Source organism: Typopeltis vanoorti, chromosome 9, assembly GCF_054136105.1.
Source record: "Typopeltis vanoorti isolate ZY-2024b chromosome 9, IOZ_Tvanoo_1.0, whole genome shotgun sequence".
In the NCBI taxonomy this organism is placed as follows: domain Eukaryota; kingdom Metazoa; phylum Arthropoda; class Arachnida; order Uropygi; family Thelyphonidae; genus Typopeltis; species Typopeltis vanoorti.
In genome coordinates this window covers 32024017-32037263 of record NC_143557.1, presented here as the reverse complement: position 1 = coordinate 32037263, position 13247 = coordinate 32024017, and the positions used below count along the sequence as shown (strand labels likewise).

Sequence of the window (13247 nt, the reverse complement as noted above, 5' to 3'; positions counted from 1 at the left end):
GGTTTTCATTCTCAGTAGAAATTATAACAGCTTAGTTTACGTTAGTTTATAATGAAAAAAGTAAGGAAAGTACTTCTTTTGCACTCAATAAAATCAGAAATCATTATAAACTAACCTAACCTAAACTAACCTGGATGTCGCATGTTGAACCAGAGTGTAGTCGTAGTTTGTCGTGGGCATATTAATGAGGATAAAAGATAAACGTTGTTGTGGGCCGAGCTTAATAATTGTGGTCAGATAAATGGGAATAACAAATAAAAGTTGTTGTGAGCAGATGAATGGAGATAATAGATAAATCAGAGAGGAACTGATCAGTGTTTTTCTCCATTGATGAGGAAAGAGGTACAGCAACGACGTTTATCTATTATCCCCATTCATCTGCCCACAACAACTTTTATTTGTTATTCCCATTTATCTGCCCGCAATCATTAAGCTCGGCCCACAACAAACTACGACTACACTCTGATTCGACATGCGGCATCCAGGTTAGTTTAGGTTATAATGATTTCTGATTTCATTGAGTGCAAAAGAAGTACTTTCCTTTCTTTTTTCATTATAAACTAACCTAAGCTGTTATAATTTCTGTTGAGAATGAATGCCTATATGCAGGACCAGTGCCTAGTATTTTTCTTGTGCATGCGATTAATGTTTGGCGCTTTACCAAAAACGTTTTTTTTTTTTAAATCAAGTGTGAATAAAATGAACAGCAAATGAAAACTGCTTTACAGTATAATGTTGCCTACGGATTAGTCCTGCTTGTACAAATTTTTTTTTACACGGAACTCAACAATTAATCATAAGTTGATTTATGATACATCAAAAAATAAAGAACTATTTTAGGTATATTTTCGTAAATTTTAATCAAAAATTATAGTGATATAATCGGGTCCAGGATACAATTCCAGAATTTATTTGTTCGTTTCCGGGAAGATCTGAAGGGGCCCAAACGGAAGATGACGTACATTCATAATTATATGTACCATTCGTTGTTCATTTAAACTCTTATCTCATATTTTTTTGACATCTTTTAGGCACCTTTTCTTCTGCAGCGCCTGTGTATATTGCACACTTCGCAAATGCCACCAGCCGGGCCTGCCTATACACAAAACCTATAAACATGTTTTTATTACATTTACCAGACTCCTCTAGAAATTATTCACTTTAACTGGTTAGAGTGATTAATTCTAATTATTCACTTTAACCGGTTATTATTAATAATAACCGGATTTATCACTTTAACCGTAACATATATACTGCTCAAAACAGTTAGGGGATATTTTGGTTTTCTTGTAAATTATAAAGTTATAAAAATAATTTACAAATGTAACACATTTATTTAAAAATCTTAATCTACAACAGTAGAACATGCAACTGCATACAAAATCATGTTAAGACTTGTCGAAATGTGTCTTAGCTGTATTAGCATGTGGGGGTATAAAAGCATGACTTATTGCCCTCACTTTCACAGTCCATAATTAAGACTTCAGTTGTAAACTTGCGTCACCTACTACCCATTATTTTGTTTAAAATGGCAGAGCAACATAATATCCCGGAATCCATGGCTTGGAGAGCCATTGGTCGATTAGAAGCTAGACAAACTCAGCGAGTTGTTGCTGAAGCATGTTGTGTATCTCAAAGTGTAATTTCACGACTTTGGAATCACTTTCTGGAGATGGGAAATGTTTGCCAAAGACAAGGTCACTCAACAACTCCAAGAGACGATCAGTATTTGTCATTACTTGCCAGAAGAAATCGAACATTTAATGCAACACAATTTCGAAGCGAACTTGCCGCAGCAACAGGAAAGCTGGTATCAATACAGACAGTACGAAATCATCTTCATGCCATGCTCGAAGACCAATGGTTTGCATTCCACTTACTGCAAATCACAAAAGAGCTCGAAGAATTTGGGCACAGGAACACTGCAATTGGACAAATGAGGATTGAGCTCATATACTTTTTAGTGATGAGTCCAGGTTCAGTCTGCAACCAGATGACTGACAATTATCTTGATATGGCCTGAAATTGGAACAAGAAATAATCCACAGTTTGTTCGTGAAAGACCCTAACATCAATGTGGGAGTTTGATGGTATGGGCTGGAATAAGTATAGGTGGCCATACTGATCTGTATTTTATCAAAAATGGTTTGTTAACAGCCTAAAGGTATCGCAATGAGATTTTGGAACCTATAGTTCGTCCATATGCTGCTGCAATTGGCCAAGAATTCATTTTTATGGATGGCAGTGCTCGTCCACACTATGCATATTTGGTACAAGAGTGGCTCGAGGAAGAAGGTATTGAACGAACGGACTGGCCTGCCTATTCACCAGATTGTAATCCAATCGAACATGCCTAGGATGCTTTAGGTAGGTGCGTTTCTGCTCGACTGGTGCCACCACGATCGCTTCAAGAGCTCGAAATTGCTTTCACAGAAGAGTGGGGAAATATCCCATAAGAACTGTTTGATCATCTTATCTGGTCCATGCAATCAAGATGTACCTCTGTTTTTGCTATTCCTGTTGTTATTCTTGTGAAAATTATTATTATTACGGGCAACTCCAAGGAGTCGACAGACTCATTGAGGGAGACCCTAACAGCATGTCAAGAACAACTATTCGTCTTTCACACAGTATCTATCATACCTCGCCTTAAACTCATTCACGGTCATAGCACCCACAACAGACTCTGGCAGCTTATTCCACTCATTTACCCCTCTCCAAGTAAAGAACCTAGCTCTAACACCCCTGTTAACCAAGTTTTTTTGCCCAGCTTCCATGTATGGCCCCTAGTCCTCTCACCACCAGCCCTATTCTCAAAAATATCTTCGGGATTAATCTTATAGAAACCCTTCAGTAATTTGAATGTCTCAATCAAATCACCCCTTTTCTGCCTATCAACCAATTTTTGCAACCCACAAATCTTCAGTCTGTTCTCATAAGGTTCATTCCACAGACCTGCCACCATCTTGGTCACTCGTCTCTGGATCATCTCCACCTCCTCCCCATCAAGAAGAAACTCTGGCGCCCATATTACGCTAAAATGTATAATTTGTTAAATTTGTAATAAATATCGATATTTTAAACAATATGTCATCAATTACACCCTATCCATAAATAAGAAATATTTATTCATGTATAAAATACCCAATAGTTATAATTATTTGCAGAAATTTATAATTATCCAACAGAAACTAAAATATCCCTTAATTGTTTTGAGCAGTGTGTGTGTGTGTGTGTGTGTGTGTGTGTGTGTGTATGTACACAAGGGCTCACTCTAGTGAGTATGGGAATGCAAACCCGAGGTACCTGATGCTGGACCATGCCTTACTTCATGTAATGTACGTCTGTTATATTATCTGTAGACTGGTTCCTATCTTCTTTGTTTATACTTCCTCTCTTCTTCTTGTTCCTTCCCAATGCTATTAGAGTAATTCGAGGGCTAGGGGTGAATCTTTTCTATTTACTTTATTTTCTACCTTTAGTAGTGAGAGGAGTAGCCTATTTTAAGCAGTGGGAGTCTGCTGCTCTCCCAGGTTTGAAACCATACCATAATGGTTTCCTGAGGAAGGCAACAGGAAACCACCTCAGTATTATTTCCAAGAAAATATGGTGAACTCGGCAAATTTAGTTTCCACAACTGGCAAAAATTGGGTCTATCGGCAAACGATGGATGTCATGCCTGGCAGAAGAAGAAATGAGGCTTCTCAGGTCGTTAACCTACGAAATCCTCAAATGGACAATGAGGATGGGATCCCAAGTATTGAGGAAAATAGGAAGAAAATGAGACATACAAGAGAGAATGAGATAGAAACTATACATGTTGCAACTTGGAATATAAGAACAATGTTAAGAGCTGGTAAATTAGAGAACTTGAAGAAAGAAATGGAGAGGAATAAATTGGATGTGGTTGGTCTAAATGAAGTCAGGTGGGAAGATATAGGAGATTTTGAAAGTGATGGTTATAGAATTATATATTCCTGTAGAACATGGGGGGAAATGGAGTAGCGTTTGTTTTGAATGAAAAGGTTAAAAATTCAGTAGAAAAAATAATATATAAAAGTGACAGGGTGATTGAGATTAAACTGAAAGCAAAGCCTGTGGACATAATGATTATACAGATATATATATGCCCACAAGTGACCATGATGAAAATGAAGTAGAAGAGATAATGGAAGAAGACAGAACTAAAAGGTGTACCATCTGGATGGGAGACTGGAATGCGGTGGTAAGTGAAAAGGTAGAGAAGGGAATAACAGAAAGATATGGCCTTGGAAAAAGGAATGAGAGAGGTGAAAGACTTATAGAGTTTTGTAAAAGACACAAGCTAATCATTGGTAATACTTAGCTTAAACTTCCAAAGAGAAGAAGATATACATGGAAAATGCCAGGTGATATCGCAAGATACCAGATTGATTATATGTTAATACAAAACAGGTACAGAAACAGTGCAAAAAGGATATCAACATATCCAGGAGCTGATATCGACTCAGATCATAATTTGCTTGTTATGGAATTAAGAATACGATATAAGAAAATAAACAAAGGTAAAAACAAGAAAAGGTGGAACCTAGAAAAACTCAAAGGAGATGTAGGTAGGAAATTCAGAGAAGAACCGGAAAATAAAATAAGTAACAAAGAGAATATATCTGAAGAAACTATGGATGTTAATGCAAAATGGAATCAACTGAAAAACTTGATATATGAAACAGCTGCTGAAGAGATAGGTTTTGTGGAAGGGAAAAGAATTAAAAAGCCATGGATTACAAATGAAATAAGAAAAATGGAAGAAAGAAGAAGATGGAAAAATGTAAACACTGAAGAGGGAAGAAGAAAATACAAAGTATTAAATAATGAACTGAGAAGAGAAACTGATAAAGCAAGAGAGGAATGGTTGAAAACAGAATGCAAAGAAATTGAAGAAATGGAAAAAAGGGGGCGATATGATAAAATGTTTGAAAAAGCAAAAGAAATTTCAAATATTAAAAAAAAAAGCATAAGAAATCTATCATCAGAAGATAAGCAAGGAAAACTGATTTATGATATTGAAATGCAGGGTGAAAGATGGAAGGAATACATCGAAGAACTTTACGCAAAAAATTAAAGATCAACAAAAATTGAATTGGAAGAACAAAATGAAATCTCAACAGAAGAAAGAGGTGAAATACTAAAGAGAGAAGTAGAAACAGCAATTAAGGAATTAAAAAGTGGAAAGATGGAAGGAGTGGATGGAAATAAAAGAAAGAGTTAACAAAGGAAAATATGCCTTTTATAGCAAGAAAAATTTGTTTATTAATAAAATGAATAAAAATCTAAAGAAAAGGCTTATTAAGTGCTATATTTGGAGTATGACCTTATATGGGTCAGAAACATGGACAATTAGGAAGAAAGAAGCTAAAATGTTGGAGGCATTTGAAATGTGGTTATGGAGAAAATAAAGTGAACTGAAAAAATCACCAATGAAGAAGTATTACAAAGAGTTGAAGAAGAAAGGAATTTACTAAAGACCATAAGAAGAAGAAAGCATAACTGGATAGGACATGGATAATTTCAGTAGGAAACAGCCTACTGAAAAAAATGATAGAAGAGAAAATTGAAGGAAAGCGACCAAGAGGAAGAAGACGACTAATGATGCTTGATGATATAACGGGAACAAGAAGATATCAGGAAATGAAGGAGGAAGCAAGAGACAGAGGAAATTGGGGGAAGAGAATCTGCTGAGTTATATCATTGGACCTATCAAGAGACAGAACACTAATGATGATGATATATATATATATATATATATATATATACATATACAGGGTGATTATAAAATAACATCAAGTGTTCAGAGCCCTCTAGCGAGTAATGTATTGGATGAAACACACCAATATTTGGTAGACGTACACCGTGGAACATGGGGATTCGATTTAACGAGAAAAAAATAGTACCAAAAGTTGCCAACAGGGGAGATTTTAGCGCATTATCGCATTTCTTGTGAACGATCATGTAATGATCAAGGAAAGCATGTGAGATTTCTTATCGTTTGTAGACGAACTGCTTTTCGATTCCTCTTATCTTATGTGAGTGTGCTTTGTTAGTCTGTTGGTGATTGATTGGTTTGTGTCCTCCTGCCTACCTGCACTGCTAGAGTTCCAGTAGTTTCAAATCGGCGAATCAGTTTTTGTAAGTTTGTTATGCTAATCGGTGCTTTTTGTAAATTTTTCATACGCTGAAAATCATGAAGACAAGCACTGGCATTATTGTTCCGCTGATAATAGAGTTTGACTAACAAAGCACGCTCGCATAAGGTAAGAGGCATCAAAAAGCAGTTCATCTACGAATGATAAGAAATCTCACAGGCTTTCCTTTTATTGCATGATCACTCACGAGAAACGCGATAATGCAAATTAATGCATTTTACTCAGAAAAACAGCGAGTAAAATGTGAGTATATTCCAGGAATATTCCAGATGGGTTAGGTGTGCGGTGTTCATCCACCAAATAGCAATATCACCGATATGATATTTTTACATTTATTCCCGTTAAAGACTCCCCTAATTGTTTCCAGACTGCGTGATCCCCAAAAGTAAACACAACATATTAATGCTTCATAAAGAGGAAACTTTTCTATGCGTAAACACAGTGGTGTAGCTTGAGCTTTTGCCACCCGGGCCTGTCCCTGAGTTTTCCGCCCTCTCAATACACATCGAAAATATTACAGAAAAGTCAAAACGACGTATAGGGAAATAAATTAAAGCACTGTGTTTATTTTTGAAGTAAAACTTTAATTCTAACATTCTAAAATGTTATTTTTCTTGCTTTTCTGTTAGCAAAATCGTCGATGACATTGGCGAAGCCTATTTCATAGTAATGTAGGTAATTCTTAATCAATTTTAATTAGAAAAACTCCTCTCACAACTAGCAACACTTACAGCAATTGTGAGGAAAATTCGCAGTAGTATCACAATATTTGGAAATGAGTTCTCGAGACTGTATTTTAGAATTAACTGCAAAAGTTCAAAAAGGTTCAAAGTGCCGCCTGGGGTGGACCACCCCCTCTAGCTACGTCTCTGCTTAAACATTGCATTATGTTCCCGTTCATAGCCCGGATGTGCATTCAAAATACATACATACGTACACCTTTGAAAAGATATATAGATGGTGCAGTGGGTCAAATTTTTAGCATTCTAGCAGTTTTAAACCACTCAGAAGGTGAGGCAGGGTGAGTTCTGAGAAAATAGCACCTAGAGGCTATAATTGGTTAGTGTGAGTCGAAGGAGGTAAGCCTTGTCCTCCTCTTCCAAATTTTACACCTTTGAGTAATTCAAATATACCAACCAAAAATAGCATTCTCCTTCATTATTGTTTTCTAATATGCAGTATCTTAAAACAAACATTGTTCCCCACTCTCTGCAGATTTGGTTACAGTTAATTGACAAATTAAAGTATTCAAAGTTATCCTACAAATAATTGCATTAGACCAATTAAGATGAGCACTGATGCACTATGCACTATTAAAACTTTCATACATCATAAAAGATTTAGAAATGCAATCATACAGTCAAACTGGCATGAATTTTGTAGCATTGGTTGCACAAACCACGACAGCATGCGATGCCACTGAGAATACACTATTGGCCAAGATTGTGGAAACCTTTTGGTAAAAGTGTATTTTTGAGGTTTGATCTCTCATAACCACTTATTTTTGGTGTAATACCATAAAATTATATATCGATTGAAAGATAATTTAATCAAGAATGTAATGCAACAAAGTTGGTTCAATTATCTGTATTCTGTGGAAAGGTATAGCCAAATAACCAGAAAAAAGAAGCACAACTTGCTTAGGTTGACATGAAGTAGCTTTCCTTCATTTGAATGTAGCCAATGATCATGAGTGTTTAGAGGGCCAATCCGGTGTCATCTTGTTTTGGCAATGAGCCAGTAAGGTCACAGTAGGATTCAGCTATTGATGTCATGTATTGGAGCTGAGAGGAGGACATTTGTCAGTGTGTTATGTGATTTTTTTTTGTTTTGTTCTTTCATTTAGTGAGCTTGTAAAACGTAATAAAATTAAAGAAATGGTGCCAAGAGTTGACTGGTCACCCAGAAAGCGATGTAAAATAGTACTATTAAGTGAACAAGGCTACAGTTATGAAGAAATTAGAAGAAAAATTGGTGGAAACTTAACCAAAGGTGGCATTTCTAAATTTTTGAAGTGGTATAAGGAGACTCAGTCACTACAAAACCAGACTGGTAAAGACAGGAAAAGGTGCACAACAGCAACTGCAATTGGACAAATGAGGATTGAGCTCGTATACTTTTTAGTGACAAGTCCATGTTCAGTCTGCAACCAGATGATAGAAGAATTGAGAGACTGTGCCTACGTGTCAGAAGAAAATCATCTGGGTGTATACAAGATGAAATGGCGCAATTCAATGTGAAGTTGAGTGCAAGGACTGTTCGGCGCAGACTGCAGGAATTTGGTCTAAATGCTAGAATTCCATCAAAAAAGACATTTTTATCTCTCAAACAAAGTTTCAAAAGATTAAACTGGGAGCTAAAACCCATGTTAACTGAACAGCGGAACAATGGAACAGTGTTATTTGGAGTGATGAGACCAAAATCTCCCTGTTTGGTAGTGACGGCATAAAATACGTAAGGAGAAGATTTGCATCCTAATTACATTACAACCGTGAAACACCCACTCAGTGTTATGATCTGGGGTTGTATGACATCAAAAGGTGTGGGCAGAATTTGCATGATTAATGGGAATATAAATGCCCAAAAATACATAAATGAAATACTTGAGCCCAAACAGAAGCCTTTCGCACGTGATCTTTTCCAAGATAATGAAGCATTTATATTTCAACAGGATTCAACTCCATGTCATGTTGCTGCTGTGTGCAAAAAGTGGTTTCAAGATAACCATATTCCACTGCTGGAATGGCCTGGGAATAGCCCAGACCCAATCGAAAATCTGTTGAGCCGACTAAAGAAACTTGTTAGTCAGAAGCAACCCACCAATAAAACCCAATTAATAGAAGCAATAATTCAATCTTGGTTTTACGTTATAACAGCTGCAGAACTAAAAAACTTGATTCACTTCAAGGGAAGGCGTTGTAAGGCCGTAATTAACGCTAAAGGTTACCCAACTAAGTATTAACTCACATTGTGAGAATTTTTGTATATCTCATTTTTTCTACATATTTCACTTTTCTTCTTTATAACTGCTGTTCTAATAAAAAAATCTTTCATAAAAGTTACTGCATTACATTCTTCATTAAATTATCTTTCCATTGATATATAAGTTTATGGTATTACTCAAAAAAAAAAGTGCTGCTATGAGCCATCAAACCTCATAAATACACTTTTTCCAAAAGGTTTCCACAATTTTGGCCACTAGTGTACAATCCTCAACATCAGAATTGCCTTAGTTTGTTTTACTTAAGAAACTAAGTTTCTTAAATAGTGCATGAAACAATGGATTGATCTGTGTATTTTACAACTCCAAAATGAATACATTTAAACTCTTCTTTGATAATTACTCTAAAGCATTAACTGCTGTTCACTTACAAAAAATACTGTCCTCTGAAACAGAACTGCTTTGATATTGAATGAGGATTGTTGTAATTTAAAGTTTCTACCTGATCTCCAATGAGAACCAACAGTTCAAAACAGCAGTCAGACCAGTAAAACCTTAATCAAAAGGCCTGGTTGGCCGAGTGGTCAGTGTATCCGCTCTCCAGCCGAAAGGCTGCGGGTTCGAATCTTGCTGTGAGCATGGATGTTTGTGATTGTGAAATTACTAGTGATGATGATGGGTGGTAGTTGGTGGATTGAGCAGTGGAGACAGCATTGTAGAGTGCCCTTCCTCGATATGTTAGATGATAATAATAAAGAACCAATTACAGGCAGATACCTCGGTATTGCACGCCTTAAGTAGTTCAAACTAAGATAACTCCAGTGCCAAAGAATGTATTCTCATAAGCTCTCCAGTCAGTTTTTGAAACTTTCATAGTTTATGTTGCTCCCTCCAATGGGAGGTTATTATCTTTAGCACACCCACAGTACATTTTGTACTGTGGGTGTGCTAAGGATATTCTCCCCCTCCCCCCATTTTTATCAATTATTTGTATTGTATTTTTAATTTATTTTTTACATAGTTCAGAAACCCTGCTTTAAAGACCAAAGAGGAAACTTTTTCAAGCCACTTCAGGCCTGCAATAACCAGGATGATGGTCTCACACTGGTCAATGAAATTCATTTGCCATCTAAAGGCAGTCACAAACATCCATGCCCAAGGTGGGATTCAAAGCCACAGCCTATTGGTTGGAGAGCAGGTACACTAACCACTTGGCCAACCAGGCTGATATATGTATTTATTTATTCAATTATTTTCATGGGATCACATGATTATTACGTGATTTTTATTCTTCCTTCATTCTGCAATTTGGCTGAAGTGCTGAATATTCAGCTGAAGCATAATTAATTAAATTTTAAACATACGAATAAAATTTTATAAACAAATACCTTGGGGGGTGGGAAATGTTTATAAAAGTGCACCTGTGTAGCTCAGTGGAAGTGGTGTATTTCATCCACGCTACTAGATCGTCTGAAGAAAGAGCATCATAGGTCAATTCTGCTTGCTGAGTAGAGGAACTTTTACTAAGCCTTTTTTTTTTTTTTTCACAGATAGAAACTTTTTTTTTTGATTTTGACTTATTGAAAACATCATCTGTATCCTGAATGGAGTATCTATGGAATTAGACATTTCAGCTATTTAGAAAGTTTTTGGTGTAGATGTGATTACAATATGGAAATAAACCGAATTAAGAAAGCCAATATGGGAGAAAGTTAACTGAAGAAATATATATAGGGAAAAAGAGAAAAATTAGTCAAAACATTAAACTTGCTGTATACAAGACAGTGTCCAGTCTTGTAAGCCTATAAAAAGACCATCAGGTAGGAGTTAGATGAATCAGTAGTATCAGCAGGCGTTGCAGAAAAAAATGCTATGGAAGGGTATGTAAAAGGAAAGGTAATCAGCAAACTCATGAGCAATACACAGCAACAAAGGTGACCAGCATGGTACAGAAGGCAAAATCAGATGATGTGGAGAAATTAGCCAGAATAGGCCCAAAGAAATATTTTTGCTGATGTGGCAAATAAAAGGAAGTATGACTTTGAAGGATGAGTGCTCTAATGAGTGCTGATGGTAGCGAGGTGACAGAAGCAAACAAAACAGTTGTCACCTAGTAAACCACTTTGCAAGGATTTATCATCCAAGTGAAGATATAACAGAAAGTAATGTGGGAATAACAGTTGATAAATTGGAAGTACTTAGAGTATTTCTGGATGTCAGTGCAAATATGGCTGTGGAGTTAGGATGGGATATCAGTTCATATATTACAAGAAGGCATTAAGGAAAATTGGTAGTACTTCTGATTAAGTTGTTTATGTTATGTCTAGGCTCTTGTAAAGTCCCAAACTGGGCAGCATAGATTTGTGAAAGAGTTTTGCCCTTAGTAATTTACTTACTTTTTATAATAGTGATAATTGAGTTGATAAAAGGAGTGATATTGCTGGATTTTGTGAAGATGATTGACAGGATACTACATGGAACTGTTACATAAATTCTGGCGGTAAGGCTTATACATTGGCTATTCATTACTGTATTTTTTAAAGGAAATTACAAGTTAGACTAATATTAACGAAAATATATTTAATTAATATTCCAATACTTTGGCAAAGTCAAATTGCCATCTTCACAAAAGAAGATATGTACATGCAGGCACTATGCTAAGTAATGAAGATGAAGCATGTCAAGTGAGAGTAGGCCCAGAGGCGTAGCTTGGGGGTGGTTGGGTGGGAGGGGGCATTTTCAACCTTTTTGAACTTTTGCAGTTAATTCTAAAATACAGTCTCTGGAACTTATTTTCAATTATTGTAATACCACTGCTAATTTTTGTCACAATTGCTGTAAGTGTCGCTATTTTGAGAGGACTTTTTCTAAATAAAATTGATTAAGAATTACCTACATTACTATGAAGGATTATTACATTAGATTCTGCTAACAGAAAAGCAAGAAAAATAACATTCTAGAATTTTGAAATTAAAGTTTTACTTCAAAAATAAACAGTGTTTTAATTTATTTCCCTATATGTCGTTTTGACTTTTTGTGTATTGAAAGGGGCAGCAAAAGCTCTAGCTACACTACTGAGTAGGCCTAAATAGCACACCCTAGTGGGCTAATTTGGACTTTAGACCTACTCTCAATTGACATGCTTCATTACTTAGTGAACTTATATTTTGTTCCCTGACAGTGGCAATTTGACTTTGCCAAAATGGAATATTAATTAAATTTTTTTCAGTTAATATTAGTCTGTTTTCATTTCTTTAAAAAATGCCATTATGTCATAAATTGGAACATAGAAGGATGGATATGAAGCTAGTGATCTGGATATGAGGGTGGATGATGGACAGAAAGCAGTTTGACTAGTGGTATGGTGCAAGGCTATACTTTAACTATACTGTTTTTTTTTAGTTATAGATTGATATAGGAAATATTCAGCGCAAAATTGGATAACATAATATTTAATCAAGGTGATGTGGAGAGCTTGCAGAATGATTTAAATATGCTGACAATATGGCAAAAGATAATAGGTGCCATTTTAATGCAGAAAGGTGTAAAGTTATGCTTTTTGGGATGAAAAGATTACATGATGTGTACAACATTGATGGGACTGTACTCCAAGAAATTGATGAAGCTAAGGATTTGGGAGTGGTGTGGTGGTGGATAAGGAATTGAAGTTCAGAGGGCATATTGCAAAGATGGCCAAGGTAGCTCATAGGATTACTTGGTTATTAAAGAACATACAAGTAGAGATAAGAAGTTGTCATTCCTCTTTATAAGTCCATGATACTGCCAGATCTGAGTTGCTAGCAGGTTTAATTACTTAGGTTTCTTGTGATGAAATGGTGGAGAGAATCTTGAAAGCGCCTGACTAAGATAGTGACGGTGTGTAGAATACTCTCCATGGTAATAGATTGAGGATTTGTGGGTTTCAGAAGTTGGATAGACAGGAGAGGAGGATAATAGCAACATTTAAGCTACTGAAAGAGTTTTATAGGATTGATGCAGAAGAAATTTTTCAGTTCTTGGTTAGCAGAGACAAAACAGTGAGTCATCCCTGGAGTAAGAGTGTGGTTAACATGAGTGTAAGGACTAGATTTTTTGCTTGGTTAGTGGTGAACGAATGCGATTGG

At 36.0% G+C, this 13247-nt stretch overlaps 1 protein-coding gene across 1 annotated transcript in view; it reads left to right on the top strand.

The window, feature by feature from the left end:
- LOC150102956 (ER lumen protein-retaining receptor 2-like) overlaps positions 1-13247 on the top strand; it is an 80878-nt gene that overhangs the window by 33736 nt on the left and 33895 nt on the right. The window lies entirely within an intron of this gene.